This window comes from Pavona decussata, unplaced genomic scaffold (genome assembly GCF_977016875.1).
Source record: "Pavona decussata unplaced genomic scaffold, jaPavDecu1.1 SCAFFOLD_6, whole genome shotgun sequence".
NCBI lineage: Eukaryota > Metazoa > Cnidaria > Anthozoa > Scleractinia > Agariciidae > Pavona > Pavona decussata.
The window spans coordinates 278,921-297,929 of record NW_028145430.1 but is presented as its reverse complement, the minus strand read 5'-3'; the positions used below and the strand labels follow the sequence as shown (position 1 = coordinate 297,929).

The window sequence follows — 19,009 nt, the reverse complement described above, 5'->3', positions numbered from 1 at the left end:
GAGTTGAATGTTATTATGACACTAATGCTTTCTTTTTTCACTAAAGAATGTTATCTTCATCGAAATGGTTGTGTAAAGATGCAATAAATTGTTAATCCTTATCCGTTAATTATTTTTTTTTCCAGAAAAATGATTGTCCAATGGTGCAATTTGTAGTATATTTGCGTTAATGAATTGTCTTTTCCCTTAAATAAACATGCATTTTCTGAAAAAATGGACGTTTGTCTGTTGATGCTGTTGAATGTTAATGCATATGCAAATGTCGTTCTTGGAGGTTTATTTCGCATAAATAAGTTTATTTTGTTGTTAATAAAACTATGTTCACCTTAACGAAACACCTATTAACACGAATGGATATTTTCTATAAAAGAAAAGCAAAAAGTGTAGTTCTATTTTTGCTTACCTTGCCTCCTCCTCCTCCTCATTTCTTTTGTTTTCTATTTTTTTTTTATCTTTTTTTTGTAATTAGACGGGAAAGTTGTTTAGTAAATTGAGGCGAGAAACACACACGACAAATATGTTTTCATTTTTTCTGAGTTTTCGGGAAAATATAGAAACATTGAGTAGAACAATGACAAGACAATATTACACTTTAAGCGTTGTTATCCAAAACCAATCAATACACCTTACATGAACTCTTTTTTTGTATTAATCTCCCCAAATTAACTTCTGAAAAGACTTCCTAACTTAGATTCTTTCGCTTAGAAATCAAAAAATGAAATAAAATAAATAAATAAATAAATAAATAAATAAATAAATAAATAAATAAATAAATAACTAAATAAATAAATAAATAAATTTTGTTTAACGGGGGTGACACTTAACAGTCTCAGACTCCAGATCGAATTGGAATTTGGAAATGTCTGTTTTTGTGGAGAAAGGAAAACCAGAGAACCCGGAGAAAAACCCTCGGAGCAAGGACGAGAACCAACAACAAACTCAACCCACACATGATGTCGAGTTCGGGAATCGAACCAGGGCCACATTGGTGGGAGGCAAGTGCTCTCAACACTGTGCCATCCCTGCCCCCCAGATCTTGGTTTCATTTGAGGGAAGAATGTTAGTTCTTGCTGTTAGGTGATACTTTCGAAACCCTGTTTTGGAGTGAAGAGAAGGTAAAAGTCGCTTAAGCACAATGAAAGTAAACTATGATGTTATGTATCCAATAATAAATTCAAAAACCGGTTATACTGACCATGACTGCCGTAAGCCTGTATAACCTGTCGGTATGGCTAAAATAAAACATGACGTCAACCTCTGATTAATGTGACGTTAATGAGAATCCACCGCATTTTATTCATGAGATCAAGACAATAGGCGATGACGTCCTCGGCGTTGGTTTATTTCCCCGCAAAATAATGATATTCCCACGCAAAAATCCGGAAGCTGTGGTCCTTACCTAACAACTCTGCTGTAAATTGACCATGTCTATAGAATCCCGATTGAAGACTGTAAGGTCAGTGTTTTATGTCCATATCTCAATTAGGGGAAATCATGTCTCATCAACAATCACTGCAAAAGGACAGCCACGTTAAATAAATTCAAGAAGCAATGTCATGTTAAGAGCGCCTGTCCGTAAAAATCAAACATATCGCGGCAAGGGTGGAAAATTCGATTTCTTTCAAATTTTAATGTCAGATAGGCTAGGATATAACTAAAATCACTGTGTAGTTTTTTCTGTGAAATATCATTTTATTTCAAAGAAAAATGCAAATAACGAAAATCCGTTAAAATCGTCATTTGAGGCGCTAAATTATTACACGGGTTTGAGAGCCTCGCGTGCGAGAACAAATCATTTTACCGCTTTTAAAACACTAAAATCTTTTTTTAAAATCTTTAAATATCCGTTTGAAATGATTTTGGGAAATATTGCGTCGTTCTGTGTATGTGAAATAATTTAATTTCGAAGGCATACAATTCACTGCAGTAAAAGTACTTCGTGAATAAAATTAATTTTCACCATGTGCGAAACCTTCAAATCGATTAAGCTTCTGGTGGTTGAATGTTAGAAGGATGATCTATACATTCCTGTAAAAATTTCTTTGGGCAAATGATGAAGAGCGACGTGAGAGCTTTTCAAAGTCCGTACAAAATGCAAATATTTGACCCCTCGCGGTAAACTTTGAAGTCGCGGGTCAGACATAATTTTTAGTCCGTGTTCATGTCTTGACCCATATTACGTTAAAGTAAGCACACAGAAAAACATTTCGAAATGTTCTAACCTTATAATATGCGTAAAGACAGGTCCAAATGCCATTTTAGCTCGATTCTCTGGTCGTTCGTCGCATAAGTTTAAGCCGGCTGTTTGTATCAAACGTCCGATGTACACCAAGCAAACTGGTCGAATACAAATCTTTGATCAACTTTCGGCGCATTTCATCAAGACTGCATCTTTTTCAATGGCTAAGTCATTTGTGAAGTATTGCTTGGTTTACAGTGCACGAAAATATAACATCTGATCGCTGCTAGAATGACAAAAAATGTCGGCTCTTTCAGGATGTTCAATCTATTTTGCATTGCAGGAAGCCGTTTGTTCGTCACGCAATACCACTCATGGCCACTTTAGGGGGGTGGAGGAGGGTGAAAAAAGCGAAAATGCTTGATTACTGAACAGGTATACCCAAGGCAACAACAACAATTAAGATTGTAATACCTTTAGTTACGTTCTTTTTCCTTGCTTAAATCCAGATAATTTATTCATTCACGAATTCGTTTGTGCGCGCGGGCTGGCTTGTTAGGAGCGTTCGGGGTGGGGGGGGGGGGGGGGGGGGGGGAGGTAGGGTAGATGTTACATGTTACGAAAATAGTATCAGTACTTACCGATGGAGATAACTACATCCTTAAGCTAGTTCTTTTAATACAGTAGATCCTAGTATGAAACCAAACAGGCGAAGAGAAAATTCATTTTTTTTCTTCACGCAGATGACCCCGAATAGCGCATTTCCCGTATAAATAGTTGATAATTAGCAATGAAAGAACGCACCCCTGTGAAAAATATTGCCGTTCGTTTGTTTTCCTGAGTTATCCTAGGAGCACATTGAATCACCCATTTTTTCATTCCTCGGTAAATAAGCCCCACCCCACGCCAGCAGCACATAAAAACCGGTTATTATTATCAACTGAAGGATTGGAACATTTTTTTTTGTGAGGGATGGGGGAGACGGTGTGGGGTGCTTACTTGTTTTCAAAATTAGATAAATGGAGGGGAGGAGAGCGTATCAAATTTGAGGCCGAAACCATCATGTGGCATGATGATTGGTTTATGAATTAGGCAAGGAAAGTGAAGGTATAACAGTAACTCGAAGGGAGATAATTTATTACAGGCTGGTTTTATACCAATCTCCTCCCATGCCCTTCCCCACCCCACCCCTCCTCTGGTCCGTAAGTAATACGGCATTAACTAGGCCCTAAGTGTCGCCCATCAGATTGGAAAAAGAGCACTCTTCACATTTCAGACTGCATTTATTAGTCAATATATAGGAGCCAATTCTGCTCCTGGCTTGAGTTATGTCAACGGACCGCCATAACCTGTTACTAGCCCTATCTACCTGTCAAGGACAGCACACTTACCTGCAGCGATCGGAGTTATGTCCAGTCTATTAACCTACCACTTACAAGCTGTTATAGAAGTTGCGCAAGCTGTTTAGTTGAGGTAATTTTTTTTCAAGTTTTGGTGAACGGATTAGCATAACTAAGAGAAGTATAAGAAAAATAAGGCCCGAAAAGCTGTTATATCTAACACTGTCTAAGAATAGTGCTAGCCTGCAACCAGTGATAAATTAATATTGGGGCTTACCAAAGATAAAGCAAGCAAGGAAAGACGAAATTCATTAAATAAATCGTTTTTTTTTTTAATTTTGCAGTTCTGCGTTTCAGAACCTAGAGTATGTACTAGTTCAAGGACTAGTACCGAGTGCAGCCTTCAAGCATTTTAGTCCTCGCCCATGCCCATGGCATACTAGTATGACAAACAGATGCCTGCAATGAGGGATATTTTTGGTTTCATACTAGGATCTATTGCATTTAAAGATGGAAAGAACTAGCTAAAGAATGTGTAGTGATCTTCATCAGTAAATACTGATACTGTTTAGTAAAATCTTATTCCCCCCTCCCCACCCTCGCAATGGCAACGTTCCCAACAGCCATGCCTGTGCGCGAAAATGAGTTCGCAAATACATAAATTATCTGGATTTTAGCAAGGGAAAAATAACATAACGAAAGGTATCACTTTTTTAATTGTTGTTGTTGTTGTTGCTGTTGTTGTTGCCTTGAGCATCCTCATGTTCAGTTATCAAGCAATTCACATTTTCACCCTCCTCCACCCCCCTAAAATATCCAGGACATTGTATTGCGTGACGAACAAACAGCTCCCTGCAATGCAAGATAGATAAAGATGGACTGAAAGCGCCGACATTTTTTGTCATTCTAGCAGCGATCAAATGTAATGTTTTTGTGCACTGTAAACCAAGCAATACTCACAAATGACTTAGCCCTCGAAGAAGATGCAGTCTTGATGAAGTGCACCGAAAGTTGATCAAAGATTTGTATTCCACGAGTTTGCGTGGTGACTACATCGGACGTTTAATACAAACAGCCGGCTTAAACTTATGCGACGAACGACCAGAGAATCGTGCTAAAATGGCATTTGGACCTGTCTTTAAGCATATTATAAGGTTAGAACATTTCGAAATGTTTTTCTATGTGCTTACTTTAACATAATATGGGTCAAGACATGAACACGGACTAAAAATTTTGTCTGACCCGCGACTTCAAAGTTTACCGCGGGGGGTCAAATATTTGCATTTTGTACGGACTTTGAAAAGCTCTCACGTCGCTCTTCATCATTTGCCCAAAGAAATTTTTACAGGAATGTATAGATCATCCTTCTAACATTCAACCACCAGAAGCTTAATCGATTTGAAGGTTTCGCACATGGTGAAAATTAATTTTATTCACGAAGTACTTTTACTGCAGTGAATTGTATGCCTTCGAAATTAAATTATTTCACATACACAGAACGACGCAATATTTCCCAAAATCATTTCAAACGGATATTTAAAGATTGTAAAAAAAGATGTTAGTGTTTTAAAAGCACTAAAATGATTTGTTCTCGCACGCGAGGCTCTCAAACCCGTGTAATAATTTAGCGCCTCAAATGACGATTTTAACGGATTTTCGTTATTTGCATTTTTCTTTGAAATAAAATGATATTTCACAGAAAAAACTATACAGTGATTTTAGTTATATCCTAGCCTATCTGACATTAAAATATGAAAGAAATCGAATTTTCCACCCTTGCCACGAAATTTAAAATTTGTCTGATTTTTACAGACAGGCGCTCTTAAATACTTGCACACTAACACCAATGAAATTATTTTCTAAAAGCACTAACTCTTCACATCTGGAACAACACTTGACTCAAGCAATAATATTATTAAGCAATCAAGAAATTTAACGAGACAAAAATTTCAGGCGTTACCTTCTGTTTCCCAAGATTCCTTTCAGGTCGTTAAGGGCAATTGACAGGAGAAGATCGATGGCTAAGACCTCTACCATATTGAGTACTCCATGCTCAGTCTTCCTAATATGCTGCATTCAGCAGTGTTTGTTTGCGGGCAATTAGACTGCAAGCAGTCCCTTTCTGGATAGTCGAGAGGTCGCGCGAAATAGCCGATCGCGAAAAAAAAACTAGAGCGAACGAGCGGAAGGGGGCTCTTCTCGTTTATTTCTCCTCGCTCCAGACTCGCTGCGCTATGAGCACACCATCTCGACTAACCAAAAGGGACTGCTTGCAGTCTAGCGGGCAATGCGCCATATCTTCATTTAGCTGATACCAAATAGTCTAAAAAGGAAGTGTTTATTGATACTTTTTCAAGCAATTTCTGTTGTGATTGTGTCTTTAAAAAGCGACCGATGTTCATTCCTGGAGTACCAGCGCCTGAAAAAAAAAAAAAAGGTCAGAAATCGATGCGAGTGTCTCTTTTATAAATTGGAGATGTTTCTTTTTTTGAAAAACGTGTCTAAAAATGTCTTTATGTGAGCTTGGCTTGAAAGAAAACTAAAGGCGGTGAGCGAGAAAGAAAACCAAAGCTACTTTCAACACAGGAACACTTACGAAATGCGTAATAGATGGATTATGCAACAAAAGATTGCGTCCTCGCCTCTGTTTCCGTGTGAACTTTCACGCTGTTGGTACATAGCTGACAGCTACGTTAAAAAATCAGTTTATTAGAACAACATATTTGGTTTGACTTCTAGGATAGTTTAGGAATACATGGAATCTTAAGTTGGCATCCTAATTCAGTGCTCTGGCTTCGCAATTTACAATATTCATAATGAGCTTGCACCCTCAGCGCACTGCACGCACGGTTTCGGTTTCGGTTTCGTTTCAGCGTTGAGAGCCCATCGCCAGGATCTATCACATCCGTTTCCACGAAAAATAAAAAAAAAATCCCCGATTTCAAGCAGTTTAGTTGAACGTGTAATCTATTGTGCTTATTTCATGGATATATTATCCATCTTTGGTGTTACTGAATCTACTAGCGGAAGTTCCGAAACGACTACTCTACAATCTGCCGGATTGCTTACACTGCTCCGTGTATTTATAAACTTTTCATTTTGGTGACATTGTTATGATAAAAAAGAATGATAATTCCTTCCACATTTCTACTCAGGATAGTTAATGCGGCAACATCACTCGATGACACAATCCCATTGTGAAAGATGCCGTTTGATTACAAACTTTTAAATACAGTATAATATTTCTCTCGCAGGGGATTTATTATTTTTTCTACTGTAAAATGACAATGTTTATCGAATACCGATTGAACACTGTAAAGCTCAATGGTGTATGTTGACATCTTAATTAGGGAAACCGTGGGTCGACAACAACCACCACGAAAAGACAACCGCGTTTAGTGTCCTCAAGAAGCAATATCGTGTTAAATACTTGTACAATAAGATACAATAAAATGATTTTATTAAGACAAACTCCTCACATCTGGAATAAGACTTAATTCCAGTAGTTCACCGATTGTTTTTTTTTTTTTTTTTTTTTTTTTTTGTTTTTTTGTTTTTTTTTTTTTTTTTTGTAGCTTATTCCAGAACAAGTCTTATGAATCTGACGCTAACCCATTTAACAGGGGTCGGACAAACGAGAATATTTAACTGGAAAGGTGAATTAAACGTAATCTTCCCTTTTCCAATTAAGATCGCTTTCAGCTCTATCAAAGGGATTGGAAGTACACTAACACAGAAGGATCTGTTCTGATTTGCTTAGCTGATAATTTTAGAAACAGAGGAACTTCCCCCCAATTAAGCCAGCTTAATTTCGCTTTCTGAACGGCTTGAAAGTGTTTTTCTTCACAATTCAATTCGAGATACTAGGGTCTTTATGCGTTTTTATAAGATTTTCACCTGCATGAGCTGTAGGTTTGCGTTTCCCGAAAACATGTTTACATGCCCGTTATTACAATTAGAAAAAAAAAATTAAAAATAAAAAAAAAACAATCTATTAAAACAACTTATATATATTTTTTTACTTCTAGAATATTTCAAGGAATACATGGAATCTTACATTGGCATCTAAATTAAGTTCTCCGGCTTCACACTTTACAAGATAAAAAGTGAGCTTGTACCCTTTACGCACTACACGGTTTCCAGAAATGTTCCATTGATATTTCACGTTAGGAAGTTTGTAAATCAGAGATTAAGTATTTACGTCTGAAGGTTGGCATCTTATTTCTCCTCTGAAGCCTAATGAAGAAAACAGCAAACAAAATTAACACAAACAATCTAACAAGATGTTGACAGTAAAAGGACAAATTAATCAAACACACCGAACTACACAAACCACAAGTAGAAAATCGTCATGTTTCTGACATTTGCGTTTGCTATACCAGCGTTGGGAGCCTATCGCCAAGATCTATGATATCCGTTTCCGTAAGGAAGAAAAATAATCCTCGATATATGGCGTTGAGTTGAATATGTCTGAAATTTGTGCTAATATAATGGACAAATTATCCATCTCTTGGTGTTGATGAATCTACTAGCGTCAGTTCCGAAATGACTACCCTACAATCTTCCGGATCTTCACAATGCTCTGTGTATTTAGAAACTTTTCATTTCAGTGACATTGTTATGATAAAAAAAAAAAAAAAATGATAACTCTTTCCAGATTTATAGTTACAACGTCACTCGATCACTACAACATCACTCGATCACACAATCTCATTGTGAAAGATGCTGTTTAATTACAAAATTTTAATATTTCTCTCGGAGGGGATTTTTATTTCTACTGCAAAATTACCATTTTTACGGAATCCCGATTGAAGACTGTGAAAGCTGAATGGTGTATGTTCATATCTTAATTAGGGAACCTGTGGGTCACCAACAATCACCACGAAAAGACAGCCACATAAAGTGTCCTTAAGAAGCAATATCGTCTTAAATACTTGGACAATAATATAAAATAAAATGATATCATTAAGACAAACTCCCCACATCTGATATAAGACTTGACTCGAATCTGACGCTAACCCATTTATCACGGGTCGGACAAACGAGAATATTTAACTAGAAAGGTGAATTATACGTCACCTTCCGTTTTCCAAGGTCGATTTCAAATCTATCAAAGGGATTGGAAGTACGCTAACACAGAAGGATCTGTTCGGATTCGCATGGCTGAAAATTTTAGAAACAGAAGAACTTCCTTCCAATTTAGCTAGCTTATATTCGCTTTCTGAATGGCTTGAAAGAGTTTTTATTCATATTTCAGGCCTTTATTCATAATTCAGGCCTTTATTCGTTTTCATAAGATTTTCACCTACATGAGCCGAACGTTTGTGTTTTCCGAAAACATGTTTTAATGCCCGTTATTATTACAATTAGAACAAGTAACGAACATTTAAAATATCTACATGTATAAAGAAAATTCTTCATTTTAATGATCTTCAGTCTTTTGCTCATTTCAGTAGATACTTTTGTGCCGATTTTGGAAACTTTAACGAAAGATTTTTGGAGCTTATAACGCTGATCACCTACCAAGATTGTCGAGTCGACACATGGTTCATGTCTAAAGGCTTGATATCATCTGCCGTTGTTTCTCTTTTACCTCTTGTTCTCGGACACCTTTTTCGCCTTCTGAAACATCTTCGTTTCCTCTTTCTTGGCGGCCGCAGTTCAAAAGCCTCTAACTGGTTCATCAGAACGCATATCACAAACAGCAACAAAGTTAACAAGATGAGGAGGCGCTTTGAATCCATTGCTGAGTCTTTGTTTAAAGAAAGTGCAAAGCACTTTAGTTACGTGCAGCTCGGATTCTGAAATTGTTCTGGAAGTATCAGTTAACTGTTGGCCTAGCGTATATAGCCCGACAAATAAAAGAAAATCGATACCTTTGATTTCACCTTTTCTGATCTGCTGCATTTTTGACACGTAACGTTAAAAGATCCCCAGTTTGTTAATTTACCTGAAGATCAGGAACTCAACTGAAGGCTAATATGTTTACTATATTGAGTAGGCCATGTCCAGTCTTACCAATATTCTTCATTCAGCAGTGTTGGTGTGCGGGTAATGCGCGATAACTTTATTTTACTGATACCAAATAGTGTTGTGTTATGGCTTGGTAAATGCGGGTCTGTAAAAGGTAGTTGTTTTTCGATACTTTTCAAGCAGTGACAGTTTTGATGACTTTTTTAAAAAACGATCCAGCCCTCATACCGGGAGTCTCAGCGCCTAAAAAAAATTGTCGGAAATCGGTGCGGGTGTGACTTTTGTAATTCAAGATGTTTCTTTGAAAAACGTGTCCAAAAATATGTTGACAGTAGCTTGAACTTTGCATATAACCAAAGGCGGTGAGCGACAAAGAAAACCACAAATACTTCCAACACAGGAACACTTACGAAATGCGTTCAAAGATAGATTATACAACAAAAGTTTGTGTCCTCACCTTCGTTTCCGTGTGAATTATCATGGTATTTGTACATTGATGACAGCTACGATGATATTGATGACAGATGAATAGCAATGCATCTTACAATTTTATGAATTATTACGTAACATTATAGTGTACATGGTTTCAACACTTATTATTACGTGGAAATAAAACTGAATGTTCTTAAAATTTCATAGAAAAAAAGGCTCCTGGCTCCTTAATGCTTATATCTGAGGTGATTGTGTTCTTCCGATCAAGTATTCTACGGAGACGGGCAGCCGTTGGGTGCGGTAGTCATGTTCATATTTTGATAGCAAATTAACTTCCCCTTCTATAGACCATTATCGCTCGGCGGCCATGTTCAGTTTTTGGAGAATAAAAAGTGTTGTTTTTGCGCGGCAAGCCTCGCGCTGAATTTGCGTCTGGTCGAAGCTTGCCGTGCAAAAACAAAGCTTTTATTCTCCTAAGACTTAACATGGCTGCCGAGTGATAAAGGTCTATTAACTACCAAGCACAAGAAATGCTATATTATATACCCGCTTTCCGCCTTTTAGGAAAGAAATATTTCTTTTGCAGGAAAATTTCTGATGTGGTTAAGATCAATGTCAACTAAAGTTCAACCAAAGAAAAACAAGCTTTATGCCAAAAAGGGAAATTACGCAACTAGCAAAAATCACTACGGGCAGGAAGTTTTTAGCTTTCAGCAAATAAAAAAAAAGAAATGACAACGTTGGGTTCCGTTAACGTGATAAAATGTCTTACCAGTAGATCTGTGTTGTTAAACTGTCTTCTGTATCGTCCACAAATTACTCATTTGTTTCCACGTTTTTTTTGCCCCCGTCTTTGTTGAGACACTTGTTGAAACACCACTTTATGTCTTATGGTTCCCGAACATCTTTAAAACAATACAGACCTTATCCGAATTCGAGACATAGGTGGGCGGTCATATTTTCAAGAGTTCATAATCCGTCAATCAACGATTTTACAGCTGTTGTTTACAGTTGCTATGGAGGAGATATAGTTTCATTTCTCGCCTCATCGCACTGGCCATCAATGGCTGCTGCGGCGAGTAGAAGGTTGAGGTACTCTCACAGTAGGAATTTTTACCGAGATCTCGGCAATTTTTCAAGGGCTGCCGTACATAAAACAGAATTCCGAAGAAAAAATATTTTTAGTGGTGAATATTTTGTTGTCGAAGGACTCTTTGCAACAAGGAAAGCGAAGAGCGAAGTAAGTTGCGCGTAATTGATGCTGATGCGTTGATCCTTTCTTCAAAATAAAGCTTTATAAAAGAGCTAACTTCATTTAATTCCCGTTTTGTTCGGGTTCGCCGTATTTTACGATAAATTTAATGCCATTTTTCTTATATTAGGTGGTTTACTCCAATACATCTCGTGCCATCTTTTACGCTGACCTCAGTTTCATCGGATTGTCTTATGCGGCGACAATTGGACCCAAAATGATTACTTTCAACTTAATTCAAGTTAAGAAAACATAAGGCAAAATAGTGTAACCTGAAGTCGTCGACAAATCGTCAAAAAAGAATCGGAAATGACCCCCAAGTCGACAAATTACCCTAAAGGAAAAGTTTACCACTTAATCATGGGAAAAATGCCTAATCGCCAACAAACACCCTTGGGGGAAATAACCCTTTGAAAAACCGTTTTACCCTAAGACAAAAGCCCACTGTACAATTACCACTGAGGGTCTTTACGTTCATTTGTGTTCTTTCATCTTTTGTAGTTAAATCAAGTTATTACCGCTGTCCGCCAATTGTTGGAGGACCGCTTTGTTACTTTTCCATCGTAAAATGTTTGAAAGAAAGCAGGGTAGCATCGTCGTCTGTGTTACATGATAGTCATATCTTGGGATAAACTGAGGGTAGTTATTAAAACCGAAGCACTGTAGACATGCTGACTGCAGAGCTTGTTCACAATGTTCAGTTCTTCAACTTTATAACAAAACTGTTGTGGATAGCCTGGAAATTATATTTGCCTTTCCCTGTCCTCGATTTCGATATTCTATTTGCCGCTTATTGGCAAATGTTGAAGTTATTCTTTTTGCAAACCCTTTCAAAAACAACTGTATTTTAAAACTGATTTGAAAGTATTTAAAATGTATTTGAATTATTTAAAGACTATTTTGAAGGCAACACCATGTATTTCAATTCTATTTTACAAAAATGTTCAAATTTTGGTACCTGTTTGAAATATATATTTGAAGTATAGTTAAACTGCATTTCATAACACGGATCGGATACAATGTTATTCTTGACAGTAATGACAGCAATAAATTTTTAAAAATTATCTGGCGCCAAATTTAAAAATAACCTTACAAATTCCTCATCCCTCCTGGAGATTTACATTTTTGGGGCATAATGCAGCAAAGTGCTAAATATTATACCAACAATAGCAGTCACAATATTTATATGTTATACAGGCTACAACACAATGGTACCCACATAAACCAGAAGAAAACCAACTCTTACAGGTAACTGAAATCCTATAGTACAAAATTTTTATACGCAGCTGGGAGCTACAAAAAACAAATCAAAATATTATGTAGGTAAATATTCGGGATGCACTAGTCACCGAAGTACATGTATGACTAGATTCTACTACAATTGGCTTCAAAATCTCACACTCAAACCACAGCACACTCTCACTGAATACATTATAATGTTTTTACCTCCATTATTGTGACCAAACCGAACTGAATCTCTTTCAACAGGCGACACGTTCTGCGATACCTCAAGGCCGTCTTGCAGATTTTAATTTCTTTCAATTTCACCTCCTTGAACATGTATACATTCCAGCTCATGCTGTTCTTCCTCCACTGAAAACATATAAAATCATCAATTCACAAACAAGAACAAACCATAATTGGCTTCATACTTAATTAACACTTGAGGTTCACATTACAATCAAAAGCCGTATTCCATTAACCTCTTAAAAGCACAATTAACGTTTCGCATGATCAATTGCTACATGGCAATGAATCTTCTTCCAAAAAGAAGCTTACCGCTTTCATTCTTGCTTTACATTCTATGACATTCCGTACATTGGAAAGCCAAATCTGAACGGCAGCACTAAAAGCTGGAATCCGGAATCCGGCATGCGGAATTGAAAATAAGTTTCTTATAACGGAGACATAGATATTTAATGGTGAAATATATGGGCCAGTTATTTAAACAGAGTCTAACTTAGGCCGCAGCTTAGGACAATCAGTGGGCCTCCAACTCTTCTTGTTGTCATCAGCAGCAGCCAATAATGTTTAGATATGACTGTTGGCAAAATTGAAAATAACAATAGAACGTGATTTTGTTAAACACCGTTTAAACTGTCTCTTAATAACTGACCCTGTGACTTGGGGTAAAAATTACCGAATGAAAAAAATGTAATCTGGCACTCGTTGGCATAAGAGAAAACGCTGTTTGTAAAGGACACAATATCTTATGTAAGTTATCTGATTAAACACTTTCTTCCTCTTTTGTTTCATCCATTTTCTGGATACCCAATTTTAACTTGATTTTGAAAAGGCTGCTAAATTTTAGGCAGAGAGGGGGAAAGTACCAGCACAGGTAAGTCAAAAGATCGCGATCCGAACCTAAGCGCACAAAGTCTGTTGAGAAGCATTCGGTGGATTTACTGATTTTACTCTGTGTCGTAATTTACTTATATATTTATTCTATATGATTTACCCACAAATACTGAAAATTTCTCAGTTTGCCGTGTTGCTGTGAGATGTTTGTCATTGGTGTTTTACTGTGCTATTAAACAAACTGAAAACAGATAAACTGCTGGCCATGCATAATGAAACCTTGCTAACGTAATTTACTGTAGGCGATATCTGTGGTCTCAAGAAAACGTAATATAGTTTCTTTCTTTCTTTCTTTCTTTCTTTCTTTCTTTCTTTCTTTCTTTCTTTCTTTCTTTCTTTCTTTCTTTCTTTCTTTCTTTCTTTCTTTCTTTCTTTCTTTCTTTCTTTCTTTCTTTCTTTCTTTCTTTCTTTCTTTCTTGTTGTTCCTCGCTATTTCGTTGTCTCTTTTCTCGATTTCTTTCTTGCTCTTTTCCCGTTGTTCTTCACTAAAAATCCACCTCCTCTCTCAAGCACTCCCAGGCTCTTTTTCCCGTTGCTCTTCACTAAAATTCCGCCTCTTTTCTCGATTTCTTTCTTGCTTTTTTACCCGCTGTTCTTCACTAAAATTCAGCCTGTTTTTTCGAGCCCTGTCCTTTGCTTTCTCTTGTTGTTTCTCTCAAATTTCGCCTGTTTGATAGCACTCTCAGTTGTTCTCTTTCCTGTCTAACTTCGCTTCTTCGTCGCCTGTTTTCTCGATCTCTTTCTACTTCTCTTTCTTTGCTTTCCATGTTTGTAGACTTATTTATAAATTGAAGCTGACTTTGTATTTTGTCGCCTTCTAAATGATTTTTTTTTTTCAAACGCTGTTGGCGATGCAACTTTCCCCCGAAGAAACGCGGCCGGCAGCGCAGTTGGCCACGCAGTTTCCCGCCGAAAGATTAACCCGGGGTTTGACTGTCTCATTTCATATTGGCTTACATGGAGAAGCGTACGCACGGTCCGTCGGACCGAAGTGACGTCATAAAAGACCAAAATTTCTCGCACCGATGGGTTTACTAAAATCTCCTAGCTATGGGCTCTGCGCGAGCCTTCGGTGCGCGCGAAGCTCTGCTAAAAAACTCTTGTTGATCAAGACGTATTTTGAAGCTCATTCTGTCCCTCAACCATATTCATAAAAAAAACCCTCCGAGTTTAAGCTGTGAACCTTCTTGGAAAAGAAAGCTCAAATTTTGTTGACAGCGATGTCAACAAGTCCACACACTGTATACGTTGTTCAGGTTAGTTATACGCATTGGGAAGCCAAGAGAAGTTTCTCATAAACTTCAAGTTAAGTAAAAACAGTATTAAGAACGTGTCCACGTGAGATCCATGCAATATCAAAATTTGAGTATACACGATACCCTCCAGAATTTGATACTATTTTGTGTACATGTTGTTATTGGTCCAACTTAAAAGCCTGCCAAATATTTTTCCGAAAGTCCGAATAGTTCACGAGATACAGTGGTTCGGGTGAAATGACACACAATTTTAAGTAAAACCATGGTAAATTCGCCCATGAAGTTTACAACTTGCTCAGAGACGATTGGATGCTGATATAATAAAGAATCTTTGCCAATTTAAAATGAATAGTATACTTATTCGAGTCAACTAAATTTGAGGAGGATGCCATAACTGTGTTCGAAAATAATAATGCATTCAAGAAAACCTTCAAAAATCGAGATTTTTCATGATTCGAATTTCTAGTGAAAATCGCTTAAAATAGCACGGATGCGGCCACGTTTCTGCTCAAAATTACACCATTTCCATAAAGTTTATTTGTTTAGGAGTATATAAATGTGATAAAATCTGTGTGAAGTTACGTACGTATAGCCATGCGAAACAGATATTTTGTATCGGTATTTCACTCACGATGACGGTCGAATGAAAAATAGGCCGGACTATGACATCTGTTGACATTTGGTAAAACATGCTACTGATTCTGGTGAAGACATTCTGGGCTCATATTATATTTGAATATACAATATTAGGTTTATAAAATGTACCTGATGAAATAAATCCAATTTGGAGTGCTAATAAAAGTGAGCTTACCAAACCTGGTGTACGCGGGAGACTACCGTCCGGTCGCTGACTTTATACACACAACCGTAAGCAACATTTTAGAATGATGGCTGCTGCTGCAAACTGCTCAGAGATTCTTTAAGACTCACACTGGCCACTTGTTTGGATGATCAGTCGTTTGAATAGATAAGATATCCCAGCTAATAAAAAAAAAATTCTTTACACATCGAGAACGATCTGTACATCCGCCATCTTTATTTTGACAGTATCAGTACCACAGGATACCCAAGTTATACGGGTATTACCGCTGGCATGGAACTTTTTAGGCATCAGAATAATCACAGCAAGCAAACTATAAAATTAATGCAAATAGTAAATAAAATTAAAGAAAGAAAAGAAAGAAAGGCCAAAGCAGAGACCTTATATTATATGAAGTTTGCATTTCATCTCTTGCAAAATCGTGTTTTCCTTTCATTCAACTTTTAGACTCCAAAGGACACCTCAGACTACGATTTTAACCCCGAAGGGACGTACCATTATTTTTTTCTGGTGGTGTTGGTGGTGGGGGTGATTGGGGCAGGCGTTTGTAAGCAATTTATTTCGGTTTATCGCGCTTGCAAACAATTTACTTCGGTGTTTACGGCTCTTCAAAAACAATTAATTTCATAATGTTTCAGTCCTCCCGCCAAAAAAAAAAATTAACAATAATTTTAATGGCCCGTCACTAACAGATACGATGATCATCCCCATCCGCCTGTTGTAGGGTGAGCAGATTGCCGCTCCTCACTAACACCGGCTCCAACCACTGCCGCATTCTTCCTTGCCTGGTCTATCCGCCATATGGTTAAGCCTGGTATCATCTGTTGTAGCTGCGATTTCGTGTAATGCTTTACAAAAACGGGAAATCAGCTCCTTTATCACCTTGTCGCCAGGACTTTCGTCTTGTGGTCCTGCGGCCTGAACGGTAACAAGATCAAACAACTCTTTTGACTGCCCAGGGGCAAAGCAGTTAAAGCTGGCGGTGATAACTTCTGCCGCTTTACGCTTTATATAATACTGCATACTCTTTGCGCACTCAGCTAGTGGTTGAGTAAGCTGGAATCGGATTGGACTGACCCTGCCATCTGTTAACGTGCTGATATTTCTGTTTAGTGCTTTTAAACCGGAGTGCTCTCTTCGCATAGGGGTAGGCATGTATTCCGACTCTTCATCGTCCTCGACAACCAGCTACGACATTTCGTCTTCTAACACAGAAAGGTGAGGAAGCTCCAGTTCCTCCCTATACATACCCGGTCGATTCTTCAAAGAAAAGAAAATTATCTATATATTAGGGACGGATCGTTATTTTTCTGGCGGGGGGAAGGGATGAAATATTTTTTGATTGCGAACAATTTATTTGGTTCCTTTATACAGCTGCAAACAATTTATTTCGGTTTATCGCGTGCAAAAAAATTATTTCAGTGCTTAAGGCTCTGTAAACAATTTATTTCAAAAGTTTTTATCTCTCCCTTTCCCCACCCCCAAAATAATAAGCCGTCCTTTATACTAGTAGGCTAATTTTCAGGTGCCCTGCAAGACCAGAAATATGTACACGCGGCCTTGTTTCCTAGTAATATTGGATGTAATCGCACAACGCAGGAACATTTTTCAGTTACCAATAGTTTGACGGAAATAAGTCCGCTTTTATTCCAACCACGCCTTAGTAAAAGGTACATCCATAATGCTTTGCGCGCTTCGACACTGTCGATGTTCACATGCTTTTTAATTGTTTTATATTTATTTAGCCGACCTACGTAATCAGTTTATTGCTGCAGGCGCAGCAGTAAAAATACTCACTTCTACTCTTGTAGATCTCTTTATCGGTATATCCTCCCCCTGCTTTTTTTCCGAACTCTCGGCAGTAGGCGCCCCCTATCAAAATGAAATTTCTCCACTCGTTATGAAAATAGGGTGCCGTGGGAACACAGTCAATTTATTATCCTTCACATTTCACCTTCTTCGGATGTCTTTAGCGTTGAAGGGTACAACGACCATGTCTTTTCTTGTAACCATAATAACCATGCTTTGAGCGCGCAAAATATAAACTGTTGGGCACGGACCTTTTTTTTCTGATGGGGGGAAGAAATAAAATTGTTTTGCATGCAAACAACTTATTTTTCCTTTTTGCAGCAGCAAACAATTTATTTGGGGGGTTGCATACAATATAGTTTGGTTCATTGCGCTTGCAAATAATTCATTTCAGTGTTAACGGTTCTGAAAACAATTTATTTCAAAATTTTTCATTCCCCAACCAAAAAATGGTCTGCCCCTTATACACTTGCATATAGAGTATAGTATACATTCCATTGGTACTCACTGCCTCGACTTTTCGAAATAAAAACTGTATGTGAAATGTTCCCTTATTGTTGCATAATAGCCTAAAACTAAATTTATTGGAAGCACTAATGTTTTAATTTCACAGTATTTTACCTGTGTATTACTAGTTGTCTTCTCGGAGCAGCGCACCATCTCGCTGTAATTAGATAAACATTTCCTACATATCCCTAGAAAACCAAAATAATACTATTTTAACACGGAAGCATCATACAACTTATATTTTATCTCATGCTGCGTTCATTTTAAAATGTAGCCGGTATTTCAACACAACATTAGGGAGATTAAGCACCACGTTTACGGCAAACGCGAGAGTCGCGTTTATGTTTTCTTGAAAATATGAGTACGTAGATGAAAATAGTACAAGATAATTCTGGCCTTTAATTCTAACGCAAAAACACTCAATTTTTCTGAGAAACTGAAAACAGCGAGCGGCAAATGAAGGATAAACATGGTCACGTGGTCATTTCTGCCGTTTGCCCTTTGCCGTAAACGTGGTGCTTAACCTCTCTATTATATTATTACAATGAGTTACCTTGTCCAGTCTCGCAAAGCACGCCGAAGTGTAAGTATATTTTTCTCGACATCTCCCTGGATATCCCTCTGTATGGTTTCTGTTTGCTCTGATGCTCAGGATATTTACAAACTTTACTTGACCGCCATCCCAAGCCAAATTCGTTCCTGTGTGCGGGACAAATCGTGAGATCTTCTCCGGACTCTTCGAGCAATCCAACGCGGGCCAAACATAATTTACCGTCTTCCTCTACTCCTTCCCGGGAGGTTTTAAAACAGCCATACAAGCGCTCTCTTGTGCTACTAGAACAATTCTTGACAAGTAAAATAGATCTAGCGCTCTTGTTTCGAGCCGAAAGGTTGCATTCTCTCTTACAATATTGCTGAAAAGAACAAACACATTTAAATCGCTCATCTTGACGAAATGTCTGCTGGTATGGTTATACATGGAAAGCGTGGGAAATGTTCTTGGTGTCTGGTGCGTGTCACGCAATCCTCTCAGCGCGTTATCAAAGTAATGACGGTGGAAAACAAAAATAGTCTAAATATATA

At 37.7% G+C, this 19,009-nt stretch overlaps 3 long non-coding RNA genes across 3 annotated transcripts in view; 1 reads left to right on the top strand and 2 right to left on the bottom strand.

Annotated features, from left to right (window-relative positions):
- The window catches only part of LOC146488994 (uncharacterized), a 377,056-nt gene that overhangs the window by 161,970 nt on the left and 196,077 nt on the right, over positions 1-19,009 (top strand). The window lies entirely within an intron of this gene.
- Positions 1-19,009, bottom strand: part of LOC146488999 (uncharacterized) — a 360,510-nt gene that overhangs the window by 185,362 nt on the left and 156,139 nt on the right. The gene's annotated exons all lie outside the window — the stretch shown is intronic.
- LOC146489013 (uncharacterized) lies at positions 7,514-9,656 on the bottom strand. Its single transcript, XR_014863744.1, has 2 exons — positions 9,043-9,656; positions 7,514-7,755 (listed from the first exon to the last, which is right to left on the bottom strand). It is a non-coding gene; the product is annotated as an uncharacterized LOC146489013 (long non-coding RNA).